The sequence below is a fragment of the Furipterus horrens genome, unplaced genomic scaffold, assembly GCF_987537825.1.
Source record: "Furipterus horrens unplaced genomic scaffold, mFurHor1.1.pri manual_scaffold_13, whole genome shotgun sequence".
In the NCBI taxonomy this organism is placed as follows: domain Eukaryota; kingdom Metazoa; phylum Chordata; class Mammalia; order Chiroptera; family Furipteridae; genus Furipterus; species Furipterus horrens.
This window is the reverse complement of record NW_028327183.1, coordinates 45,554,797-45,566,392: the sequence shown is the minus strand read 5'-3', so window position 1 is coordinate 45,566,392 and position 11,596 is coordinate 45,554,797. Positions and strand designations below refer to the sequence as shown.

The 11,596-nt window shown below is 46.7% G+C and overlaps 1 protein-coding gene and 1 pseudogene across 2 annotated transcripts in view; both read left to right on the top strand.

Moving 5' to 3' along the window:
* The first annotated feature begins 303 nt into the window (after positions 1–303).
* ARHGAP35 (Rho GTPase activating protein 35) overlaps positions 304–11,596 on the top strand; it is a 116,217-nt gene continuing 104,924 nt past the window's right edge. Inside the window, exon 1 of the mRNA XM_090259002.1 lies at positions 304–367. The gene's annotated coding sequence lies outside the window, so the exon portion shown is untranslated. The remainder of the gene's footprint in view (positions 368–11,596) is intronic.
* Positions 311–10,408, top strand: LOC149994938 (pancreatic progenitor cell differentiation and proliferation factor pseudogene; annotated as a pseudogene). Its single transcript, XR_016507597.1, has 2 exons — positions 311–367; positions 9,403–10,408. The product of XR_016507597.1 is annotated as a pancreatic progenitor cell differentiation and proliferation factor pseudogene (transcript).

Sequence of the window (11,596 nt, the reverse complement as noted above, 5' to 3'; positions counted from 1 at the left end):
GCGCAGTAGCGAGGGGGCGCGCGCGAGGGAGCGGCGGCCGCAGGAAAGAGGGGCTGCCGCCGCCATTGCGAAGGAGGGAGGGAGCGCGCGAGCGAGGCTGGTCCGCCCTCCCCTGGTTCCCGCCCCTCCCCCTTCCCCTCCCCGCCCCCCCCCGGCCCCGAGGGAGAGCCGCGGCGCGGCGGGAGGAGGAGGAGGTGGAGGCGGAGGAGGGAGTCCGCGAGGGAGGGTCCGCCCGGCCCCCCGCCGCTGGAGCCGCCGCCACCGCCTCAGCCACCGCTAGACGAGGAGCAGCAGAACATGGCGCCGGGGCCGCCGTCGCCGCTGCCGGGATCCCGGAGACCGGGGCCGCACTGAGGGCGCCCAGCTGGTGAGTGCGCGAGCTCGCGAGCCCCGGCAGCGAGGCTGGGCGCCGCCCCGCTGCGGGGTCCTGGGGGAGGCGGGGACCGCGGGACCCGGAGCCCGCGAACAATGGAGGAGCCGGAGGGGGAGGGGAGGGAGCGGCCCCCCCAGCCCCCCGGGCCCCGTGGGCCCCACAGCTTCGTACTGCGGCCCGGCTCGCGGCGCCCGCCGGCCCCTCGGACATGCCCTTAATTGCCCCGGCCCCACGGTCCCCGCTTCTGTCCCCGCTCCCCGATCGGGATCTCGGGATCTGCTTCGTCCACCCCTCCACTTGAGCCGCTCTGCTCCCAATTCTGCGCCCCCCTTCCGCCTCCGCCCCTCCTGGTCTCTGCAGTGCTCATGGGACCCAAGTCCTCAGTGGCCCTTCTGCATCCCTTCATGCTGGATCCCCACTTGGAGATGCGTGGCCCCTCTGCCTCCTCTCCGATTCCGCTCTTCCCACTCTCCGGATCTGCCCCCTTCGCTGCCCTCTCCGCTCTCACTCCTCCTCGCGGAATCTGTTGCATCCCCAGGAGCTGTCCCTCTAGGACCCGCGATTCCACCTCGTTAGAGGTCGCTCCGAGACCCCGTCAGTGTCGCACTGCTGACCCCAGGTCTTCTCCTCGGACTTCATTCCGCCTCTCTCTCGGGCCCTGCTGCCCACTCACACAGACCTGTGGCGCCCACCCGCCCGCGCCTCAGTCCTGCCACCTGCTCCCCCGTGCTCTCTTCTCCCCGCCTCAGGTCTGGCTTCTCTCGGCCCATCAGCCCCTTCCCTCGCCTGCAGACCGCTCTGCCTCCCGCCTCCGCCGCTTGCCTGACCTCAGCTCCTGCTGCGGCCCCTAACCTGCGTGCTCCCCGACTCTGCCCTTTCGGAAGCGGCCCCCGCCCGCCCGGTCCTGACCCTGCAGTTCCCTTCTCTGCCGTCTTTTCCCGGCCCGGACCCGGCCTCCCCGCAGCCTCCGCGCTGCCCGAGGCCGCGGGCTGCCCAGTGTTCTTCAGCTTCGCTCCCCTCCTCCTTACTGGCGCTCGAGCTATTCCATTCATTTGCTCCTCCTTTCTTTGACCTGTCTCCCCTTCGTTCTCTGCTTTAGACCTCTTTTCTAGCCTCCTTGCTCCAAGTCCACTTGTCTCCGTTTGGGCCCTTCTTAGATTTGCCCTTTCCCTCATGAACCCGGCAGTAACTGCCCTCTGTCCGGTCCCCGCCTTCCTTCCCGTTGCTCATCTCACTGACCTGCCCAGTTCCTCTTTGCACCTGCTCTTCCATGTGTTGGTTTCTGCCCTCTGTTCACTGTGTTCCTCCCGGCCCCGTCCCTTTGGAGCTGTCCACTCGCTCACCTATCTTTTTGGACTCACTTCAAGTTTCCCTGCTGCTGCTCCCTGTTGGAGTGGTCCTCGGTGACCCCGGTCTCGGTGGGGCTGCCTCCCACCCCTGCTGCCTCTCAGCTCTAGGATTACCGCCTGACCTCTCCGCCACCGTTGTGATTGGGCTCTCAACCTGCGCTCCGTCCAGGCTTGTATTGTCCTCGCCACTTTGCCCTGCCTCCCTCCCCCAGTCCTGCCCGATATTAGAGATGCTTTCTCAACCTTACTTCCTATCATCGCCCGCCTCCCACCCCAGAGCCCCTCCTAGAGCCTCCCGAGTTCTCAGATGGATTCTTCCTCCCTTTGGAAACCCTGTTCCCAGTTCTGTGCCTCACTCTGCCTTCTTTTCTCCCTCATCTTTCTGTCCCCTTGTGTCCTGCCAGGCTCTTTCTCGTCCCATTCACTTTCTATCAGACTCGCTTCTCCAGGCTCCCCTCCCTGACCCGCCCCTTCCCCACGGAGTGCTCCCCCCTTCAGGTGTGCCTTCCTCTAGTCTCCATCCTCAGCTTTGGAGAGGAAGGGGCTGGGTCGGGCCTGGGGTTTTCTAGGCTCTGATTTAGACTGCGGATTCCCTGGGCTCCCGGATCCTGTGGGCTATATCCTGAGGGGTCCCCTGAGACCTGGGTGAATAGGTGGGCGCTGGCTGACTGGTTACCACTCTCTGAAGTCCGGGAGTGTTCCCCTGTCTCCCTGTCCCCTTTCACCAAGGTTAGTGGTGGAGGGCGTAGGTCTCCTTGCTCTGTCCCATTTTCTTCCCTCTCCCATTCTGCTCCCTGGCCCCGTCAGTTCCCTGGGCTCTGCCGCTTTGTGTCCTTCAGGGAAGGAGAGTGCGGCTGCTCTCGGGTCTTGCTTCTCTGTCCCCCTGGCCCTCCCCTCTGCTCCGAGCTATTGTAAAGATACCCTCTCCCCACTGCCACCTCCAAGCCAGCACCCCCTGGGAGAATTTAGGAGTGTGCTTTTTTGGTTTTAGTTTAGTTTTTTTTTTTTCCAACTGACAAGTAATATTTTTGTTTTACCCCTGGCTGGGGAATAGCCAGTTCTCAAGTTCTCCCAAATCTCACCGGGGGTTATGCACACACTTGGTGTTTACTGCTCTGGGTCTGCTCGAGAGGCTTGCCTTCCCCAGCGGCCTCTGGTTTGCAGTGTAACCTTTGGGGAGCGTGGGGGAGAGTGGGCCTGTTTCTTTTTCACCTCTGCCCCAGGAAGGTTCCAGCTTCCTGGTCTTCATAATAATGAGGGCCTGGCTTTGGAAAGCTCTTTGCGGTTGTTTGTTGAGAGAGAGAGTGCCAAGTGTCACTCAAACTTCTGCCCTCCGGTATTGCAGGCGCTCCCACCCACAGGAGCTGAGCGAGGCCTCTGGGCAGATCCATGCTGCACTGGGGGGAAGGGGGCTCCCTGGTGCACAGAGGTTTGTGTGGGTGGCCCTGCCATTCCCCGCCTTGTGAGCGACCTGACTCGATGGACAGAGAAAGAGGTGCCAGGAACTGGCTGATTTGATTGGATTTTTGGTCCTATTACCTGGGAAATGTACCTTAGCTACGTTGGGGGGTGGGGTTTAAGAAATTCATTCAGAGTAAGAGGTGGTTTTTACAGAAAAGCCATCCAACTATTTTTCTTCCTTTATTTAGGACAGGGAACCTTTTGCATGTTCTAGGTTTATTTATTTTGTTTCTTAAGTAAATCAAAAGCTTGATTTTTCTCCCCTAGGAATTGGCCTAGGGCAATTGCATATTAAAGCATTCATCCAGCTGTGAAGGAGCATTTACTGGAAGGACTTTATTTCTTAACTGAGCTATGATCAAATTTTATTTACTTCAGCACTGATTTAAAAATAGTTCTATGTGAACACATTTGAAAAAAAAATACATTTACTGTCATCAACAGATTTGGACCATTGACTCAAAACATGTTAGGGCATTTGTATGTAAGACATTGAGCTGGGCTGGATAGTAGATCCGTAGGGCTCTTTTAGCTTCTAACTTCTGAGGACTTTAAATTTTTTGACAAGCAGAGGCTGGTAATTTTAATTATACGTGGCATGTGTCTTCACCATTATTGACTTAAATGAATTTTGATTCATTTCCGCTGGTTTCTGTTCATCTCTGAGTTTTGGCCTTGTGAATCATGATTAAGTCTCTGAATTTGAGAAGTCATGGTCCCCATTTGGGTATAAATAGGTTTTTTAAAAAATTCTTAATGTGGAAGTGGCAGCTAATTAAGAATAAAAATAACTGTATGTAGCACCGCTTAAATTTGTGTCCCAGAGTTTTAACATCACTGGAAGGACAAAGTTTCTGCATGCCTATAGCCTAAGTTGACAAAATAGGGGGAGAGGACACAGCAGAACAAAGAGCTGGTTTTTTGCCCTAACTGGTACCTGATATTCCAAAGACTGTCAGATTTCTCTGATGATAGTGGAGGCTCTAACCCCAGTATTAGCGTTTGCTTCCATGATGGAACTGGGTGCTACAGAAAATCTGAGCTGGTAGCCTTCTCTAATAGTTAATGTGCCAGTTGAGGGGGGTTGGGTATGGAGCAGGCAGGCAATGGTGGTAGACCACTGTTTTCAACCTAGTGACGTGTCTTCAAGGGCTCTTGCCCTGTCTAGAAAAAAATCTGCGTAAGACTGGCCTGATCAGAGCTCTGCTCCTTTTTTTTTTTTAAACCTTTCTTTCTGGCTTTGACCCTCCTCCCTTACACATCTCCCCTTTTTTCTTGGCATGGTACATTTAGGACAATAAGAAATAAAAAATATTCATTCCTTTTCACACTGCACACATGGAAGGAGTTGTCCATGTTCAGATCCTTGGGCTTGATGGTGGCTTTCGGCAAAGGAAAGTCTGGGAAGGGTGAGGATTGCACAAATGACCGTAAACCGCAGCTTCATAGGCATTCAGCCAGTCTGGATGCGACTGGAAAACGTATCAGGTCAGCACAGGTGGAGACTGAAGGGGTGAGAGTGGTTTTCCCTCTGTGGTCTCCTTTGCTTTGCTGTCCTCTGTCTGCTGTGGGGCTCGGAGAGGCAGAGGCGTTAGGCCTCTTGCAGGGCCTGTGACCGGCTATATTGTCACTCACTGCCTGGTGGTCTAAACAGCCTTAATTTACCCAGTCATTGGGAACATTATGTGGATCATCTAGTCCAGCTGTTTAAATTACCTTTTCCACACTACATAAAATAGATAAACTTGGAGACTGCTTGAAGGGGAAGGAAGTCGACTAGCAGAAATCCCTTGGGTTTGGAGCCACACAATTTGAAAATCAGTGCCTGGTTTGGCCTCCTCACTTACACGTGGGGAAATGGAAGGTTTGCAAAAGGGGCATAGTGACAGGCTTCCTGTCATAGTTGAAAGGCTGCTGGACATCCTTCTGGTCTAAGTCTTATCTCAATTAGTTGGGACATTGGACAAATCGCTTCTCCTCTTCAGATGTCACATTTCCTAGTCTGAAGTGGAGTGTGCTGTTGAGCTGATTGTAGATTCTTGTTGTCCTGGGTCACATACCAAGTTAGAGCTTGAACCAGGCTCCTGATGCTACCCTAACCATTTCCCTTTTAAATTATATTCTGTAACCCTGAAGGGGGGGGGGGGCTGTTTCCTGGCGGATGCAGTAAAATGAACTGGATTACCTTTGTTGTATAGTTTTTCAAATGTAAAATAAACGTTGCCTCTCAGCTATTTGCATGAAAATTAGTTTATAATTTAGGGGGAATGGGGCATCCAGATTGTATTAACTATATAACTAAAACCATATACCACTTTTGAAAATAATATGGAGCCCTGGCTGGTGTGGCTCAGTGGAGCATTGGCCCAAAGACCGAAAGGTCACAGGTTCGATTCCCAGTCAGGGCACATAACCAGGTTGTATGTAGGTTTGATCCCCACTCAGGGTGCACACAAGAAGGCAACACATCACTGTTTCTCCTTCGCATTGATGTTTCCCCCGTCCCCCGCCAAGAGCAATGACAGCATGTCCTCGGGTGAGGATAAATAAATAATGAAAATAATATGGAATTTTTCAAGCTGAGTCATTGTTACCCTAGGCTCTCAAATAGCAATGGTCTGAATAGCACTTGAATTGCTGTTATTAAGAAATGCAAACAAATCATATTTATCCTGAAAGTTTATTTCCTTAAAAAAGTTTTTAAAAAATTTATTTGATTTTAGAGAGAGGAAGGGAGAGAAACATTGATTTGTTGTTCCACTTATTTATACATTCATTGGTTGATTCTTGTATGTGCCCTGACCGGGGACAGAACCCACAACCTTGGCGTATTGGGACAGTGCTCTAACCAACTGTGCTACCCCGACAGGGCCTTCTGAAAGTTTATTTTTATTTACGTTTTGATACAGTGCTTTGTCAGGCTTCATCTGAGAAGAATTCTTGAAAATAACTTTTGGCATCTGATAGTCTAATTTTCATTTATTTACTTCTCTGATATTAAGAAACACCATTGAATTGATGTATTAGCAGAGAACCAAGTACTTTCAGCCATGAAGCATCATCACAGGAGAGTAATAACTCATTTTAATTGAAAATGGCAATACTTGCCTATCTACCTTATTGAAATTAATGTTTTCATTTTATGAAATTTCCAACTGTTGCATTATGCGTCTATAGGTATTTCATCCCTTTTTTGCTCTTCTAGTGTCTCTGCATTCTTATTTGGAAATGTCCTTTTGCTGGTCACTATAGTAATATTTGCATTTGGTAATAGAATTTGAACGATTAAGAGGCAGCTTCCCATGGTATAAAGAATGTTGAACTGATAATGAAGAAACCAGTTTCCCAGCCATGGCTCTGCCATTTACTGGCTCTGTGTGACTTGGGCCAAATCGTTTTCACTTTTCTGGGCTGCAATTTTTTCTTTTCTTTTTTTTTAATTTTTTTTTTTTCTATTACCATTTAGTCCCTTTACCTGCCACCCCCTCAAAATCTGAGCTGCAATTTTTTCATTTACAAAATGAAGGGATTATACTGTTTTCCATTCTGCCTTATTTTGTAGCTAATAATACTCTAATATCTTCTCTCTCTAGTTAGTAGTCTCTTTGAGGAGGGGGACCCCCTCATATATCTTTTATTTCCCATCACACCTAGAAAAATACCTTGTACATAGTAAGCCCCCAGTACCTAAGATTGATTGAATCCAAACAGGTGCCAAATCCTTTTTTCTTCCTTCCTTCCTTTCTTTGATGGGGGGAGATGTGTGTGCCAACTATAAGGCCGTTTTTAGGCTTTAAACTCTTAGGGGGTATGCCTTCCTGGTCAGCATTTTAATTTTCATATATATATATACATACATCACAATTATCCATGGTTACACAGCTAATACGTAGTAGAGCTGTGTTATGAATCCATGTCTGTCTGATTCCAAAGTTTATGTTTATTTTATTAGGCTGCCTTTCCTCTCTGGGATATAACAAGAAGCTATAATTCATTCCCTTGAGGAATTTATAGTCTGTTATAAACAATTAACTATATGTATACTATATACTGTAAAATACAAGGTGGCGTGAGGGAAGTAAATGTTGTAGAGCAATCTGATTAATTTCTGGCTCCTTGGGAGGTACTTCCATAATAATAAAGATTTTCATATTCAGAGACTGAGCACACAGTGTGTTCCATAACACAGGATTTAGAATAGAATGTATAGCCACAAGTACCAGCCTCCCTTTCTAACCAGCGTATTGAAAAAGTTGAGCATTTTGTTTCTGATCTGAATTCAAATTCAGGTATAACAAAACTGTATATAAGTACACTTGTCTAACAGAAGATAGAAGTGTTTGGTCATGGAATGACTCTTAAATCTATATTTTCTTTGGCAAATAGAAAAGTATCTGAGTACCTCGGAATCGAGAGATTTTTCTTCTCTGAGAAAACTCTAGGCAACTAGTAATGTAGAGACAAAAATATACTTTTTGTCCCTTGATTTATTTGTGTGGAGATCACTATAATTAAAAAACACTGCAATTCAAAAAATTATTAACTAATGTTGGGGGGATGTTGGCCAGCTTCAGCTAATAGCTTTCTGAAATGTAAAAAAAAAAAAAATTAAATATTGTTGCATTGTATTTCTCTCATCTCCACTTAAAGAAAGGTCAAAACCATGGCTTCGTCTATTGCAGCCTGCACTACTTAGGAATAAGACAAAGGAAAATGATTACCCTTAATTGCCACCCGCAATTAAAAAGGATTCTTTGTTCGGTAACAAATTGATTGTGTACAAATGAAAGTCAGCACTGTATTAATACAAGATTATTAGATTCTTGAAATCTGCATCTTCAGCTAGAATGACTTTCACTTGAAGGAAATTGTTTCTCTGGGAATGGGGGACCTAAATGCATGGTAATAAAAGTAGCACCTGGCCTTTATTTTTCAAAAATGTTTATTAAATCTGTAGGTGGGAAAGCTGGTGGATGCTGCTTCTGTGGTACCATTTTTAATGGCCAGAAATTATTGAGTACTTTTTTAATGTTGCCGGCCTATAGGAAATTTCTTTCTCTGATTGGTCAGTCAATTGAGGAATGTAGATAAAACCTTTGATAAATGAGGAAAAAGGGGGTAAGGACCCCTAAATGCTTCAGGAGTGGGTCTCAGCTGTTGACGTATATCCAGAATTAGTGAACAGTCACAAAGGCTTAAAAAATGGCAGTGTTTGCTAAAGAAGTTGCGATATGATATTGTGTGTGTATACAAGCAATGCATATATTTTCTTGTGTACAGGTCTCCTTTTAATATTTTTTCCTTTCATTTACTTTTTTAAGAAAAAATTAGGTACAACTTTACATGTAGAAAAGTACATAAATCTTAAGTGTACATTTCTGAATTTTCCACATGGTGACAAACCCCTCTTTCATATGATGGGGCGTAATTTCCTTTTCCACACAATTCTTAATAAGCTGGAAATTATTTGAGAGTCTCTGTTTGGAAGGCACAAATATGAATGTGTAAAGTAATTTATAACTTTTCCAAATTTGTTCAAAACTGCATATCTGATAAAGAATGAGATAACATCGATCTGGTACAAATTACCACAAGTGTCAAAAGCATTCTTTTGATAACAGATCTTCCCTATCGGAACAGGTCTTTCCTATCTGTGTTGTAATTCCGGATTTTTTTGGGTTACTGCTGATGTTATCACAATGGCTGAACTGTGTGAACTTTATGGAAAGCTGTTTGGCAATGTTTTAAGAGATCTACAACCCTTGACCTACTTATGGGAATATATATGGACCAAGAAATAGAGATGAGGATGAAGACTGTACACAAAGATGTTAATTATAGTGATGTGTATAAAAAAAGAAAAGAAACAATCTCCTGTAAATGTTTTAGCCCTAGGGCAGCACTTTTCAACCTGACCGCAAGCGTTTTTAAAACATGCGATACCTGACCATTTAGTCAGAGGCACTGACCTCTTCTACCTTAGATCATCAGATAAAAAAATGACAACAACCAACACAATAGCTGTCCGGAGTAAATGAATCAAAATTATACCTACTTTTTGTCAGATTGGCAAAAAATATATATTTGGTGTGCCGCAGAATTCTCGTACATTATTAGTTTATGTGTACCATAAGATGAAAAGGGTCGAAAATCACTACCCTAGGGGAATGGTTCTTTATGGAAAAGTATGGAGTTGACCCTCGCACGTTTCGGTCGTAGGCTTCCCGCGGTCTCTGCAAATGGGCTCCGTGGCCTAGCGCCCCCGTTCCTGCCACCCGTGATCGCGCGCCGAGGTCCGCGACGGGTCGCCTCCGAGGTGTCCACCAGTCCACACGCAAGAGCATGGCAGCCATCCCCTCCAGCGGCTCGCTCGTGGCCGCGCACCACCACTACCGGCGCTGCCTGGGCTCCACTCCCGTAACAGCTCCTGCGGTAGTGCCGAGTACCCTGGGGAGGTCCTCCCCCTCAACCCTGGGCTCCCCAAGGCTGACCCGGATCACTGGTGGGCGAGCTTCTTTTGGGGACAGTCCACTCTCCACGGTGTTGGAGTCCCCAGAGCACTCGAAACCCGCTCGGCCTCCTGCAGCATAGTCACCTGGGAACCGGCTCGGGAAGCCACAAGGAAGCCGCCTGGCGGCCAGCCCGGCAGCGGCAACGCCGGCCCGCGTCCTGAGTGGCCGCCACCAGCCGCCAGACTCCCAGAGGCGCTAGGCTCTTTTGAGCTCCTCCCCACCCCTCCTGTGCCCCATTCCCCCTCCTCACCCCACCCTGTAGACTAGGCAGGCTGCAGCAGGCAGAAGCAGTGGGTTCTTTTATATCAAAACAGCAAAACATCAAAACACCAAAACGGAGGGTGAGAGCCCTGTCTTTACTACCCAAGCCACACGGAAGCCTCCTCAACCCCCGTGACCGTGTGCTTGGCCCCCAGTGGGAAATAAATCACGAGCAGCTTGCGTGGAAAAAAAAACAAAAACATGGAGTCATTCTTGACATGGGAAGGTGCATACAAAATAAAATTAAGTATGAGAAAAAAGCAGGGTATAGAACTATGAACAATAAGACTTCAGTTATTTTAAATATATACGGGGAAAAGTAGAATAAATACCCCAAAGTGCTATTAGTATTAATCTCTGTGCTTTTGAATTTTGAGTGATTAAAAAGTTTTTCTCTTTGAGTTTTCCACAAAGATTGTACTATTTTTGACTTAAAGAAAAAAGAACAAATATATATGTATTATGTTTGGTTTTTCTTGTAATCATATGAAGGAAAAATTGAGCTGAAAAGCAAGAAATTAGTAGAGATCAGTTGGGCTCTGGTACCTTAGAAGGTGAAGCAATTATGCTTTCTTAGAATGATAATTGAATTAATTATTAGCAGTCTTAACCAGTTAATAACAAAAAATATACTTCCTGTGTTGTACCAGGAGACTGTTGAGGGTTCCCCTCTATCCTCCTCACAGTAACCCTCTGAAGTAGGTGGGGGACCTGAGGCTTCTAGGGGGGGCTTGCCCGGCCCGCAGGGCTGGTAGGCCCCTGAGGCCCTGTGGTTCAGAGCCTTTGCCTGGAGCTCGAGCTCTCTTGTCGCCTTCTATGGTGTGCCTCACCCTGTACACAAGTGAGGAGGGCCCAAGTCTGCCTCACAGCTCTAGCTAAACCCTAAGTTCTCTCTTCAGGAAGGGTCCCCCCTCTCGCCGCCATATTTGTTGTAAGAGAAAGAAGCTATTAGTATATTACTTTTTCCGTTTCTTGGTCAAAATGAGGAATGGCCATGACAGTTATATCTTTTTCCCTTTCATGGGCCAAAAATCTTTAAGTAAATGAGATTTAAATACTATTTATTTAGTATATCTAATGTTATTTAAATATCTAATTCAGGGTTGTTTAGCAGAAGAGGGAACAAACTAGTTCTTTGTAGCTCCAGAGGATAGGTATTTTTTTCTTTTTCCTCCCATTCAACCAACATTTGCAGGTCTGCACTGTTTAGAATACCAGTTATACAAAACATGCCTCCTCCTCTCTGAGCATTTATACACCGTTTATAAAACAAAAGCAATTCTTCCCTTACAGGTAACACAAGGAACACCCTGTTTCTGTACCAGAAAGTAAAAAATTTAGACAAATGGTGGCCTGATTTTTTTTTCTGATCTTATCTTAAAGAATTAAGTGTGACTAAACATTTCAACTCAAGAATGCATTGAATAGAAAGATTTCATCTTATTATGGGAAAGAACCTCTTAAGAGTGTGGGCCAAGTTCATGTTTATCTTGTGTAAGAATTAATTTGGAGATTTAAAAAATTTACCTTGTTTGTTTTTATTGTTATTTAACAAGACATTTGCATACACATATATACCTACTTTTTTACTGGTAATTTCTTTCGTGAGGGAGAGTACCAGCAGAGCTGATATTCAAGTG